General features: G+C 32.4%; 1 long non-coding RNA gene across 1 annotated transcript in view; it reads left to right on the forward strand.

Annotated features, from left to right (window-relative positions):
- Positions 1–10,705: 10,705 nt before the first annotated feature.
- Positions 10,706–16,442, forward strand: part of LOC133201408 (uncharacterized) — a 28,140-nt gene continuing 22,403 nt past the window's right edge. The window contains exons 1-2 of the long non-coding RNA XR_009723087.1: positions 10,706–10,861; positions 13,685–13,780. This is a non-coding gene — a long non-coding RNA (uncharacterized LOC133201408). The remainder of the gene's footprint in view (positions 10,862–13,684; positions 13,781–16,442) is intronic.

Below are 16,442 nucleotides of genomic sequence, written 5' to 3' on the forward strand. Positions count from 1 at the left end.
TATTGATAACTCTATACCTACATGTATGATATAAATAATAATGAAAAACTGTAGAGTTTATATATACCCAGCAATGTATTAAGTATAAAGCATATAATATAATTGCCACTTATTATGTAATGTGCACCTGACAAATTTTATTTGGTCAAAGTATATTCTGCTGAATGAATTACATCTTACATAAATATATATTAAATAATGCACGTCGAGCAGGAGAAAGAGGTGTTCTCTCCTCACACCTATAATTTTTTGAGTTTTTTTTTTCGTTTTTTTAAGTTAATTTTCTGTGAATGATTTTTTAGAAGGGCCATCTGGCCCCTCAGATTTTTAATATACAGTATAAGTATTTGATCAATGCACACTTTCTATCAAGACATATTACTCAACTCTGGTACTCTTCACACAATTGCTCTGAAAAATTATAGTTCCATTCATGATCAGCAGATACATGTACAACATTACAAAATGTTTAGAATATCGATGTGTATGAATACGCGGAAGAAAACAAAATTAACGAAAAATTATTTTACAAAAATCACTTTTTCCCTAGAAATGTTATTAATATTCCTACTCTAGCTGCCTCTTAGTCTTTTTCATGAAAGTATATTGGTCATTCTTCGATTGAAAATCTTTTCAACAATCATATTATTTTCATGATTATTGTTCGTTTATTATCATACAATTTTTCTGAAAATGATTGTAATCATTAATTGTGTGTGTGTTTTGTTCTTTATTATTGCATCATTTGCAGCAATTTCTTTCGTTTTCCATGCAATAGGATTTTTCAGAGATTATCTTCATTTGGGGTCACTTCTTTGAGTATTTAATGATTTGTTCCAAGTTTTCCCAACATATTTATTTCGGCTAGCAGCCGAATAGAAACATTTTTGTCTTAATAGCAACCCTTTAGGTACTACACTGTGAATAAGTATAGACAAAATCAATTTTAGACATTAAATTTTATTTGTAGTACTAATTGAAATAATATTAAAAATATATATCATTTTTTATCTTTTTTCTGTTTTTTTTTTTCTGTTTTGATTTGCTGCTTGGAATAAAAATAAATGTTACCTTTCACAATTTGATTTCCTTATATTCCAGTGCAGTTTTTAACGGTCCCTCATACCTTATTTACTTTCAGCAAATGCAATGTATCATGAAGTCAAATGCTGTCTGACGCTTTTATACCAATTGATAGGTCACTATTTACGCACTGAATTGTCTACGGATTTTTCGTTATTTTCCTATCATTACAAGGAACACACTGCGGATATGACCGGTTGGAAGGGGATACTCACTCCTCAACGGTACCTGATCCCACTTCTGATGTTTTAGAGGTCCGTGTTTGCACTGCTCCTTATTTGCATTGTTGGAATGGACTTTTAAGCTTTATTTCCATATATTTCATTTAAGTACTAAACCGGACACATTTGATCAATTACTTCGATCCAGACGGAAAGCTCCGATGCCTTATTCGTTACTTCCATTAACTCTTGGTCAATTTCCTAGGTTGCCTTCAAATTGATTTGTGTAACAAGCCTATAGGGTCTTTCCCTGTCAGTAGACGCAGTGGAAGATGGCTCCCTTATTGCCTGGTCTGTAGTGGCCAAAGGGAGCTTCAGTCCCATAACTGTTCATGTACAGTGTATTTACTCACTCCTTGTTCTAACCTGTGATCACTACAGGTTCAGTTGACAGATTTTGGGGTGTAGACACGTGTTACGCACTTTTCCACCAAAAATTCTGTACTCTTCTCGTTCTCCGTTTCAGACAGAAGACCTTATAGTGATTCTACTGTTTTTTCTTATTATTATTAAGAACTTTCATCTTCAGCTTTTGTGCACGCAAGTTCTCGAAATCGGCTAGCTCGATTTTCATGAAACTTTCAGGTCTTGTAGAACATTAAAAATCTACAGATATATATTTTTATTTTAATAATTTCATTTCCGGTCAGATGATTTTCGCGATTTAGTGATTTTTTCTAACAAACCACTTATCACAGGAACATGAAACCTATAGAGAAGATAGAGCAAGATATATAGATTTGTAGTACGTAGCTCACTTCCACTGGGTGTGCCCCACGTCGACCCTCGCTATAGCCAGAAAAGAGTCATATTGAGAATTTCAAAATTTCTAACACTTTTTCTGCGAAATCTCTTTACCTGTAAATATTTTGCTAAAGCATGTAGAACAAGAGTAGTGCAGAATTACAAGACCTTTTCAATGGTATCATGAAAATGGAGCTGGCCCCTAAAAAAGGGGTCTAGAGGGGCCGAAAGTTTTTTTTCTCCGTATCTCAAAAAATATAGAGAATTTGTAATACATCAAAGAAGCAAAGTTGTTCAAAATAACAAGTAGGAGGTAGTGCGATCGCCAAAAGACGTCAAATGACGTCGCTTCCGGTCACACTAGATGTAGTCAAAATTGCTTCTTTTCACAGATATTGGTATTGAATTAAAGTATATAGATTAAAGAGGACGACCTTATTTCTTATCAGGTTTCGTCACTTTTAACAAATTCCAGTTAAACCTGAAGTAGCCAGAAATGACTTATTTCTGCAGATATTGACATAATTGAAATGATTTTCTTCACCCACGTCTTCCAACCTAATTTCTGTCGATGATCATCACTTCTAGTCATACCGAAAGTCGTCCTAAATTGCTTTTTTTCACAAAAATCAGCCTACATTTCAATCATAAAGATATACTTAATACAAACGACATCCTGTTTCGTCTAGAGGCCACCATTGTAATAAATGTTCTACCTTCCTTACCCATCTTACAAGCAGTTATACTGAGTATCGGAAAAGACCTACTCGTTGCTTCGCTACGAGCGTTGTTCTAGTTATTATTTTTTCCCCTTTTCTTGTCTGCAAGATTTCTCCGAGATAACTGCGTGTATTTTCTTGAAATTTTCAGGGATGATAGAGCATGAACATATCCCTAGATGTTTTTCTTTTGTTTTCGAAATCCACCTCCGGTCGTCAGATATGTCCATTTTCCTTTTCTTTGAAAATATTTTGCCCAAGTGAGATCTCAGAAACGGTAAAAAATTAAGACACCAAGCTTATATGAGTAGTAAACCTTGAGGAGTAGGCAAAACTATTTGGGTTAAGAATGTCAGCCGTCACTTCCGGTCGTCACAGGAAGTTATAAAAAAAATTTCAACTTTTCTTTTTTTAATTAAAACTTTCATCACATTATTGCATCTCTTTCACAGTTTCGAAGTATGTCCCACCGTAAACAAAAACAACAACTTCCGGTTATAAGTGAAAAGCTGCATCAATTGAGTATTTTACTTTCCAATAAATATCTTTTATATATAAAGTATTTGAAATGATTTTTGAATATGTTATTCAGACTGCAAATGTCTAAAGTGACGTCAAATATCCTTGTAAAATTTCACTTCTGGTTGCGTGTTTAAATGTCCGCAAAATGAGAACTTGTCCGAGTGAGGTCTCAGAAACGGTAAGAGATTAAGACACCAAACTTATTTGAGTAATAGACCTTGACGAGTAGACAAAAACTTTGCGTACAAGTGTTAGCTTTCCACTCCTTTCGTCACAGGAAGTGATCAAAGAAATTGAAAATTTAACCTTTTCTCTTTTGAACGTTGACTTGCATCATATATTTGTATCTTTTTTCATAGTTTCGATATGTGTTGATCCCGCCCAAAGCCCAAAAAACGACAACTTCCGGTAATGAGAAAAACTACATAATATGGGGATTTTAACTTTCCCATGAATATCGCTTATAGAGAAATTTCTTGAAATGATTTTTTTTATATATTATTGAGACTGCAGATGTCTAGAGTGACGTCAAACTTCTTAATTAAATTCACTTTCGGTCGTGTGTTTTCCTGTTCTCAAAATGAGATTTCTTTCACTTAATTGATCGGCACCTGTAACGACTGAAGTCTAAAACTTTCAGGAATGATACTCAGTCATCAGTTTATCTACATCATGTAAAAATCGTACTTTGCTGTCACTTCCGGTCGTGATAGGAAGCGATGCAAAAAAAAAAAAATAAATAAATAAAATAAATAAATAAATAAATAAATAAATAAAAAATAAAAAAAAAAAATGATTTTTCCAAGTTTTTTTTTTTCTTGTAGAATGTTGGGCTAATGCGGCTGTTAGATAGACTATAACCATGTAAATTATTTTCACCTCAATTGCTTGCCGAAAAACTGGAAGTTTTGCCACTGCATATAAAATAGATTTGCACTTCAAATGTTACATGAAAGTTTAAATGTTCATGTTCCAAAGTAGTTAACTGCACATCATGAGTTCAAAGTAATAACTGTTCAATATCTCGTATGCCCACCATTAGCATCAATAACAGCCTGGCAGCGTCGCCCGATTGATAAAGTCAGGTTTTGCATCACTTGTTGTGGAATATTAGTCCACTCTGCTTGTACCTCTTACTGTTGCAATGATTGAGGTTCAAGTTAATTGCCGTTGTCTGATTGAAACGTCTGTCTAATTCATTCCAAAGCTGTTCTATTCTGTTTAAATCTGGTGATTTTGAGGACCTAAGAAGAACTAAGATGTTTGTGCGTAGGAAAGATGTTCTTAGTTGAACTGTTTGCGGTCTGGCCTTGTCAAGTTGGAAAATTTTGCCATTAATCTGCATTATAAGAACAACGTGTGGCTGCAGAATTTCATCACAGTACTGTTGGGCCGTCAAATTGTTTCGTTTACATGTACCGAATTTCTTCTTCCGGTGTTGGATACTGCAGTCCACATCATAACTCTTCCAACTCCAAATCTGTCAGCTTCCTGGCTGCAATAAGCGACAAAACGTTGATTTCGTCGTCGTCTGTAGACTCATCCTCGACCATCTGTACAGTACAACAAACTAACTGTATTACAGCGCTGCTGTGGCCATACTTTATGCCCTAGATACCATTTGAGGCGGTTTTGACGATGTTGCTGCATGATTCAAAACAACAGATCTTATAAAACGTCTTACTCGGATGTCAACATCTCGTAATGGGTTTCTGACTGCTTGATTGGAGATCTTACGCTTCCAGGTCTCAAGACCATAAACTGAGAACTTAAGTCAAAATTTTGATTTTGAATTTCTTGAGTTTTATTTAGCATATGTGCATAACAATTTTCATTTTTGAATTATATTCAAGTTCAAATTTATATTAAAAATTTTGTGTTATTATCAGAATTATTTCAAAAGTTATATTGAACTGAAAGTTTGACTTATGTCTATTCTTCGTTTATGGTCGTGGGGTCAGCAATCGATGAAGCAGCTTATGTAGCAGTTCTGAATCTTTCACGCAAGTGCTGTAGTCTGATGTAGCGGTCCTAAGCAGTAATTGTCACCCTTGATCGGCCTGACCTTGAAAGGTCACAAGTTGACCCATGTTGTCGAAACCTATCCCAGCGGCGTGATATGGTACTTTGGGAAACATTGAGACCCTTGCTTCACCTGCTGGGATTCGCCTGCTTCGAATCGACCAATACCATTGTTGCGCTGGGATTTATTTGGAGGCGGCATAACAGGTGCGTTTAATGTTTAGTAATGAAACTGATTTTAATACCGAGAACCCCTGCCTTTCAAAGGCCAGGAGACGCGGTCCCACAAGAAAATATGACTTATCGATTAAAACATGCTATGAGCGGAAATCAAGCAAGTAGAAATTTAACCAAAACTCGAAATAGTCCTTTTGAATGACCTTTCATTTATAAAACAATTCTATTTTTAAACAGCTTGAAATTGTCCAATTTCAGACATAAAAAATTTATTATCCACAATAAATTATAATTATCTAAACAGGAGTTTAAAAAATAGTGTGTTTCTTTCTTTGAAGAGTATATTTAATAAAGTGCATTTAAGTGAAAAGATAAATACCTCCCAGAAGCCCGAATATCCGGTAAACAAGAGTGATGGATTCATGCTTAAAAATGCAATTTAATCCTACACTGTATGATCTTTCTTACTATATATCATCTCATTAAAAGTTGATCTTAAAAGAAAGCTCATAGACATCATAGATATCATTTTGGCTCTTGAATTATTGTGTTAATTGGTTTTATATTTAGATTGACGTCTGACATGGAGTCCGTATTATTTTTTAACCGAAATTTACCCTAGATTTAACATTATGGAAAGGATAATTATTTGGTATATCTAAAAAAACGATTGTTTGTACATGTATTAGACATAAATTTACTCCATGAAGGCAAATACTATTGGTTCATTAATCTATATTTGCTAAGCACCTGCTTGTTATCAATCAAAAAAAATTCTTAATGGCTTTTTAGGAAAAATGAGTGTCAAATGTCCCCTTAAGTAGACAAAATTGACCTGCTTCCAGGGAATCCTGATCCGGTGAAAATAGATAATGTAAATATAATATGTTGACGGTGTGACCGTTAGGGCGAGCGCAGACACCTATAGTTTTAAGAGCCATTCTCTGTAATGACTTGAACTTTTATATAGGAGCTTTGGCACGCATAGTTCAGAATTTCCCCAAACTCTCTATGATGAAAGTTTTTGATACCGTAAACTCAAATCAGGCAAAAATTGGTTGCTACGTGTCATGGTAACCATAGCAACATGTCCTAACGTTTGAAAAATGGCATTTTTCAACATATTCAGAGTTCCACGGTTAATGTTTGCAGCAAAGCAAAGAAGTGGCAATGACTGTTTCTGAAAGTTAAAGGCCTGATGTCTAAAATGCATGATAAACATGTTTGGTAAATCAACTATTACATACGTTACTATGGAAATAAAGTATTCAAAAGTAATAATTTTGTTCATTTAATTTTATAAAGTCATACACTTAAGAATAAAAACAATTATAGGTTGAAATGCAAGCAAATAATAGACAAGAGATCCTTGCTACATATACCAAGGACGAAATATGATATTTCTTATAGGTTGGCAATGGTTGCCATGGTTTTAATATCACGAAGGGATTTTAAATTTACTCTTTTAGTATCTTAATCTTACCCTATATTTTTAAAAAGCATATTTCTATATAATTGATGATAAATTATTAAAGGTATTGGTGTGACCCTAATTTTCACATTTCAAAAAATTCAAATTTAATTCTTTAAATAGAGCGTTGCTGTGGAAATTAGCCGAAGAAATATGCATAAACTCTGAAAAAAATATTCTCTTTCCTTGGATACGTACCCTTGTATGTAGATTCCCAATTCTTTTATGATTGATATATATGAACAACTAACCTGACTTTCAATTTTGACTACCACCCAATCTCTAACTGGATGTAAAAAACTGGCACATAGGGTTTAATGTTGATATAAAATTAACAAAATCGAACATTTTCCCTTCTTGGTAACGATAGCAACAGTGTTGTATTTTTCAACAAACTTTATCAATATATGATATTCAACTTTAGTTCTACCAGATAAGTACTATTTAAGGTGAGTCAGATAATATGTTTCTTGATTATAAGGTAAGTAAATTCCTAAAGCAGCAAAAAATATCACTGTAAACAATTGGTACGTTGTTTCCATGGTTACACTGCAAAGTAACAATTAATCCTATTTTTTCTTATGCTGTGGGTGTTGCAAGGTCCTAAGGATGTTAATGTGCCAGTCATGAATTATATTGTTTTTCCTCAAGACAGTAGCATTAATCCAATAATAGCAACAGATTTTTGATGGTAACACTGTGTTACCATGGCAACCATGAAAGTTATTTTTAGAATAATATTGCCAATACCTAATTACTTCAGGACAAATATTTTATTGCTTTTCTTACGTTGTTGATTGAGTTTGATCATGTAACATCTATCATTTGTGAATATTGAGCGTTTTTTTCAGCATTTTTCAGCATCGAGAATGTATTCCAAATGTACCCATGGTTACCACTTACTAAGAGATAAATTCTAAATAGTTTCTGTATAGCATAAGTGGCAACAAGGTGTCATGTTTTTGGGAGAATGGTTTGTTTGTTTTTCTTAGTCTTTATTAAGGCGTAATAAAGATTCAAAGTAGCTGGAAAATCTCATTTTTTTCAACTTTTCTGGCTGTTACCATGGCAACCAAGACACATAGCAACAAAATTTTATTTGATATATGTTTCTGGTGTCAAGTTGTAATAATGGGCAAAGTTTCATCAAAATCGGTGACCATGCGTGGCAGAGAAGTTTAAGTTTTTACAGAGAATCGCTATTTAAAATTTACATCGTCTCTTCAAACCGCACGTGAGATTTGGTACGTCTAGACTCTGACGTCAAATTACGTCGTATGTAAGATGCATTACCAAATCGAAGCCTGGACAATGCTAGTTTTAATGAAGAATGTTTAATCTACTGTTTTTTTTTCTGCAATATCCATAAAATTAATGTGAATTTCTTTTTGTTGAACTTTTGTTGCTACCGCGAGAAGGTAGTTTGGGGCGAGATGCAATTCTCAAAGCATTATGGGACCACAGGTTAACTGCGGAAAAGAATTCGTTTGGACCAATGTGCAAAGTCCGAATTTTCTCTTCGCCCAGGCGTTGCTTTAAGAACTCGCAGTGACCAGCGGCGCTTCGCTGCGCTCGCTATAATAATTATATACATATATTTCTTTTCTGGATATTATCCTAAAACTGAAAAACATTTCCCATTAGAAAAAACCATCACAATATATTTGGCTTAATTGTATATATATATAATATATATATATATATATATATATATATATATATATATATATATATATATATATATATATATATATATATATATATATATATATATATATATGACATATGGCTTTAGGAGACCAAGGAGGATATATTTTCTGGCTTAGGGAGACCACTGGATTAAGGCGACCTTTTTCGGTCTCCCTATTATTTTGACCTCATCAGTATTGCAAATGTCTTTTTATAGATAAATAAACAGTCTGCCATTAAATATTATTAATCTTTAACTCTGTTATTTAACATTCAAAAGTTGTCTAATTCCTATCATCTTCCCTAAAAAAGAAAAGAATGTATAACCTACGTATAATTTCAAAGGATAATTTTTCTGCATTTTGGAGACCATGAAAAACATGCAATTAAACAAAAAATCTAGCATATATATTTTTTCCGCTTTTGATATGTTCAAATGAGTGTTTCTTTAACTTAGTTTTCCACTTTTTATGTTAAAAACCTAAAAAGGAAAAATATTGTAAATTTATGGACCATGTTTTGAATTCTTAGCAAGTGCTTTCCGTCATTTGTTCCGAATGCCATCGGAATGCCTCTTCAGTTTTCAGAAAATGACCTCTGAACACCATGAATGTTGAGAAATTTGGGTAAGTAACTAAAATGATACAGTAATAAGTTGTAATTAAGAATACGCAAGACAAACATTCGTGTTTTTTTTGTTTTGTTTTTGTTTTTTGTTTTTTTTTGCCTAGTAATTTAGCTTTTAAGAGAAAAAGTATGATTTTAAATAATCATTAGACTATAGTTCGGTATATAAAATCCTGAAGGAAATTCGAAATAAAGTTAAATGATAGGCCCCTATATTTTTAATTCTTTTATGCAAGTCCACAAACAAATTGCAGAAAATATTTAAAGATTAGGCCGAACGTAGAAAAAAATAGTCTCGCAAGTTGACGCAGCTACATGTGTATGTCGAGCTTAAAAATTTAAAGTAAACTTTCTGTAAACATCATGCAGGACATGATCATCATGATATAGTATAAATGAAACAGACCCTGTAAGAAAAAAATAGCTGTAATTTAATAATTATTTATTAATATAATGTGGTCCTCTGCTGTTAAAATACATATGCAGTAAAAAAAGGGTGAAGCAGATTTGATACAATACATGGCTGAAGGAACGTACGAAATGAAATTTAGGTATACTATAGAAAACATTGCTCCTTTATGTTTGGACCCCCTCAATAATAACCTCTGATGATCTATTTTTTACTTTTGCTTTTGGCCCCCCTAAAAAATAACCTCTGGTAATGTATTTTTCTTTTGCTTATTAAGAAATTTTTAGTTTGTAGCCTCCCCCAACCTGAAACTGAAAAATGTTGTTTGGTTGTGCTCACCCCCCCCCCCCTCTCCAACTAAATTACGTACGGGCCTATTCTCCATCCCTGAGGTTTTCTTTCACCAAAGAAAGATTAATTGGTAACAGTTCAGATATATAGCAATATTTACGGAAGGGAATATTCTCGTTTAATTATGAAGATGTGACAGTAACTAAATGTTACACAGTGAGTGTAACATTTATTTAATATTATTGTAACAGTTAATGTTTACAAATAGTGAAATACTGATACTATGAAATTTTAATGGATATATAGAAAATATACAAGTACAACCATTATTGTAAACCACATACACGAAAAGCTTTTTTTTTTCCAAGCAATTGGAAATTCTTTACAAATCATTATCGCAGCCTAGTTCCCTTCATTATTTTCAGCAGTTCAGTGACTGAGATAAAATGATCATTTGGGGTTTATACCCCCCCCCCCCCACCAAATGAAACTAAAAAATGTTTGGTTTTGGTCCCCTTCAACTGAAATTGATTCCTACTTACCATGCTTACAGGCTTAACTATGAAGATGTGACAGGGAGTGTAAAAACAATAATTGTTCAGACGGATACATAAGTTGATATAAATATCAAATTTTAATGGATAGATAGAAATTAATATACAATTACAACCATTTATTATAAACTACATAAAGATAATTTTTCAAGCAATTTGAAATTCTTCATTTTTTAAGATAATATTGTATTTCGTATATATATGTTTATAGGTTTATTCGTATCAACAAATCTGTGTACGAGTTAATAACGCACCCTGGGTTCCCTGCATTTTCAGTGACAGAGAACCAGATATAAGAATGCAGGGAAACAAGCCTTGTTACAAGGTTTGAGGTTTGTTTATTTTATATTTTAATTTACACTTTTTTAAAATTATTATGCAAAACTCTGTGTGCAGATGAATATTTACATTTTAATGTTATAAGTCGTTTTGTGGTTCATTTATTTGCGGTGACTGTCCCACGTGTGTTTACCTGTTTACATTCACCTACTGACCTAGAGTCTTCAAAATATACCTTCTGTAATCATGACTGTTGTAATCTTGTTTTTATGTTAGTTTACCATATGTAACTTGACTGTTGTATAGATTTATAGCGATCACTGCAAGCTTTTAATATTTATGTGAAGAGAAATTTCAGACTATCAATCACAGGCACTTGTTTCATATACGGTGCACCCCTACTTATTTTTACCACAAGGTATCTAACTCAATTTTAGGCACCCTGCTTTAAGCTCGTATTTTGTTCATATATCAATCATTAACCTACTTTAAAATGACATTGTTCGCTTCATGAGACTTTTTTCTTGTCAAATAAATCGTTTCAGACGTCTCTGGTCGAGACTCTTTATTGTAAACCACTCATTTATTCCTCGAAAATTACCTCGATACATTGTTAAATTTAAGACTTTAGATGGGATACAACTTCCAGTTGGGGTAGAATAAAACCAGAGACTTCCAAGTATTCCATTCCGAGGTCTCTGGTTTTATCCTTCATTTATAACCCCAACCGCAAATTTGTTTTGAAAATTACCTTGATACATCTTAAGACTTTAGATGATACAAATTTCATTTTTTTCACAGGTCACAGGGTTTCAACTTAAAAAATAAAAATTCTCACCGTTAAGATATCTTGGAAATTTTAGCGTGATATGTTGATAATTTGCCAAATTATTATGTAATAAAAGGGACTTTATATGATCACCCGGCGCTGTCACTTTAGTTCAGTCTTCACAACAATTCTTTTTCAGCACATGCCCTTCGGGCATGTAGACCTATCATTTTTACCCAGCGCATTCAAATTTGTACATGCCCTACTCAAAATTCTTACATTTACCAGTATTGTGCTACAAAAAAAAAACATTAGGTATAAAGGTTTTATATTAATTTTTTCAGCATTGTATTTCTCCGTGACTGTACCACGTGTGTTTATTCACCGTGATTGCCATTTTCTAAAGCGTTTTTGTTCATTAATAACTTTTGAGTTGCATGCTGGTCATTTGTTGGCCGGTTTAGCTGAACTGAATTTCAGAAATGGGATCATGACTGTAGTGCCACAGTATGTGGCATCGATGAACGTCTCGTAATTTAGCAAGAAACTTCGAGAAAACAAATAGGTTAAACTAAACACTTCAATGATTAGATTGACAATCATTTGACAGGTCGTATCGAGAATGTAGACAGGCAATCCATCTAAGACATTACATATAGCAACGTTTACGGGAATAATGGGGGTAGGACAGAATAAATGGCAAGTAAAGATCGTACAATGAAAGAAGATTCACATATGCCCTCTTCGGACATGTAATTTGACAATTTTTACATGCCCAGCTGCAAATTTAACAGGTCCCTGGCATTGGACTCCCGGGTTATTTGGAAGACTGTTAGTTTAGTTTCATGAGGTCCGACAACATTGTTTCTCAATGTCTGCTCCCTCTACCCCATACACTTATCTTGATAAAATTATATAAATTATATTATTAATTACTCTGGTATATAAATTGTATAAACCGGTCTTGTTATAAATTATATAAACTGGTCTTGTTTATGTAATTTTACAATGTCATAAACAGCTGCTTAAGTGCATATAATATTGTATTAAATGGATTTATATATAGGATTAGGGAAAGATCCTCACTTGATTATGCCAGCATATTTTGCTCGTAGGAGTTTATTATCTACCACACATGATCAATGTCACTTTTGGACGTGAATGACTTTTGACACCCTAACTTCAGTTCAAATCAACGTTAACTTTATGTGACGTCTTTCTGAATCTTTTTTGGCATGTAACTTGGGTAAAAACAATTAAAGTACTCTCGATGCATTTGATTTCTCTTAGCCCGTTTAAACATTTCCTAGGTCTATACCAGTTTTTGCAGGGGCGAAACTATATAGAAGTTGGAAAAGAAACCTATCCCCTTTTTGACGTATTTGGTTTTCAAGGGGTGAAAATTTTCAATGTTACACTCAACTACATGCAACATTTATTATATTATACTGAATGTTTTATACAAATACAAATAATAGTGAACCTTGAGCGCATAAATCTGCGCAGTCACTATTTTTTGGAATATCACCCGTCGTCAAGCAATGTTGACTGTTGCGACACTGGAGGGCGTGGCTTCATTATTCAGTGGGTAATAGTGCTTTTTAACAAATGTTTCTTGACGAATCAGATTGATTCATTTAATATACCTGAAAGTACAATATTAATTAATTGTCATCATTTTCCTATATTAGCTTTTTACTGGTAATGGTTTTGAAATGATAGGAACATGCACTGTTCAAAAAGTCTTAAAATGTTGTTTTGGCTCAATTTCTTTGTTAGATTACTGTGTTGAACTAAGGCAGGTCAATTAAAGTAACATGATCCAATAGATTCCATGTACATTTAGTACTGTAAAGTAGACAAATTTATTGTTCTCACAAATATTTCTCAAATATTGATTTAAGTTGGTCTCCTGAAGGATGTATTAATGCAATTGGTCTGCTTAAGGTATAATATAGACATGCATATTTTATTTTGAATTTGTATTATGTCAATCATTAGAAATATATGGATCTTAATTAAAAAACATTGTTTTTATTAGAATTTAAGATATGTATAATAGGCATATATTCTTCATGCTTTTCCATAATTAAGTCCTTTTTTACAGGGTCTCTGCTAGAATCATGTGGACCCCAGTGTAACACATCTATGGAAAGAGAGAAAATCTCAGCTCAAGGGTCAACATGTCTTTATTCCAAGAAAGGTAAATTGATAATTTTTTTCTGCTAAAATACTCTTTTATAAATTATAATATCAATGCAAAAGAATGAACAAACAACATACCTAACAACATTTTGAAAATGAAAGTGCAATAACAGTTAATAATTATGATCAATTGAATGTATGTTAATAATCCAATCAAAGTCCTTGTTGTATATCATTTTTGCTAGGGCTGTGTATTGAGCAAAAAAAAAGAAGAAGACATTTTTTAATGCGATATGCAATATATTGGATTCTTTCACAATTCTGTCAAAAAGTCTTATAAATCATTATGCATGAATTTTATAAAAATAATAATTGTTTTGCAACTCATTTTTAATTTTTTGTCTCACTGTCTTTAAAAATTACACTTCAAATTCAAACTTTTCTTGACTGTAAAATCAACATGCTAAGTAAAGTTGTCTATGTATTTTTATGATTTTGTAATAATCATCTAAGATGTGCTACCTCCTTAACGATTATATCATTTTTGATCAGTTTTAATTCAAAACAGTTAAATATAATCTTTGGTGATTGAAATTCCCAACTTTTTCACAGAATTACATAAAAAAACTGCCTGCCCAAAATGTATTGGAATTAAGTTATTTTTTGGATACGATATATTCATTAATCTAGATATGTATCAATATATTTGGTGCAGCCCTAATTATTGCTGGTTCATAAATAACTAAAAAATAAACAAATGCCAAATGTTGGCATGGTTGGCATTGCAACTGTATCTTACACATTCAAATCAGGCCATTCTTACAAGTTTTGAAACATGTTGGATTCTTCACTAGTGCCGCTACTACAGAGAAGACAGCTTGTTTATAAACTGTGTCATTCAAAGTTTCAGTATATATATGAGAAACACAACAAATCTGAATGCTTAGCCATTACACTAAATGATGAATCTACTTTATTGTGTTATTTATTGACATTTGACAATCATGATTTATAAATCATTTTGAAATTTTTAAAAACAAATTAAAGCAATTCCCATCAATTCCTCCCTAGACAAATATATTAATGATAATTTTTACAGCAATACCTTGCTGTAAATTTCAATTCAAGTGATTTGATTTTTGATTTTTTTTTTGTTTGTTTGTTTGTTTGTACATTTATGGTTAATTTATCCTTAGAAAAAAATTAATAAGAAAGTAATTTTATTAAAATTTTATAACTTAAATAATGTCTAGATTCATGTATTGAATCATAAAATTGTTTTGAGAGATGTATCGTATCATAATGTCTGTGTATTATTCAAACCCAATATACCTACATATCACGATGTATCATTTCAGCATTTATTTGTTAGTGTTGTTTGATTTGTTTTGTATATGCCCTTTCCTGCTCAGAAAGCAGAAAGCAGAAGTTCTTGCTTCATAATTGTCACTCAAGACCTGAAACTGTATTAGAAATCTGTATGACGTGTGAAATTTCATATCTGTTTTGACATAGTTGTTAATTTGTATAACAAAATGCAATAATACAACACAATTGATTTAATAGCATTAATTTTTGTATCAGCAAAAAAAAAAAAAAAAAATATTTTCCCTACCTACTGACCCAAGTGTTTAAAGACTCAATCGGCAATGCCAAACCAACAATTTTTTAACTGTGGCCTTATCCACTGATATTTCTTTTGTTCTGATTCTTAGGTTCTTTTGTTCTGATTTTTTGTTCATTGAAAAAAATTAACGCCTTTTCTTTGATTCCTTAATTTTCAAGTTGAAGAGTGCATCCCGACAATCAGTTATGATGTTACAGTGTCCACTGTCCAATCCGACAACTGTGCAATCCAGCACACTGGACTTTCCGACCATTAAAACTTAAATATTTTATTCCCAAAAATTTCTTTATAATATATATAGAATAAAACACTGTATATTCCGACCACTGTACATTCCGAATTCTGGTGCTTTTTGTCGACAAGACTAGATAATTACCTTATGATTTTACCTGGGTAATTCGACATAATTATACATTTGTACCATAATTAGTCGCTAGTTCCATTTGGGCACAAGCTTGGTCTACTTAGTAGTTAATTACATGTATTAGTTTGATGGTGTTTATATAAACAATAAATGAACTGTGTTTGAATTTAAAAATTAGGCAATCAGTACTCTTCGTTGTTATCAATTTTATTCTCGCATTGACAAAATAGCATCCACGCGATAGAAAATAAAAAGGAGTACCTGATATTTAGATTGCCTTTACCTAACAGAATAAATAAGATTTTTTGCTTGAAATTGAAATCAAACATGCAGTCAGAGTCCTTTAAAGTCATGTCTCCCTAAAAAATGAGTACAGCAAACTACTGTATAACATGTAGACAACACACAATTTGAAGACAGCATCTCGTCTAATAGAAAATGTTTCATTTCCGGGTTAATATACACTGAATTAAGTGAGACTGTGCACATGAAAGATTTGCAGGAAGCAAAAAACTTCCACTTTAAGTAGACCCATTAAATTTTAAAATGTTAATGTTGTTTGATAAAAATTAAATCGCAATAACAATGTTTTAGAGGTACGTCCCATTTATTTGAAAAGTCACGAGAGGGTATTAATAGCACAGTCTATCTTGAGAAGTTAACAATGCAGAAAAAATCAGAGAGAAATGTAGTGTAGAAAAAAAAATAAAACCACTGTTTACAGAAGGT

Source organism: Saccostrea echinata, unplaced genomic scaffold, assembly GCF_033153115.1.
Source record: "Saccostrea echinata isolate AGI-Se365-2 ecotype Australia unplaced genomic scaffold, CSIRO_AGI_Sech_v1 ptg000044l, whole genome shotgun sequence".
In the NCBI taxonomy this organism is placed as follows: domain Eukaryota; kingdom Metazoa; phylum Mollusca; class Bivalvia; order Ostreida; family Ostreidae; genus Saccostrea; species Saccostrea echinata.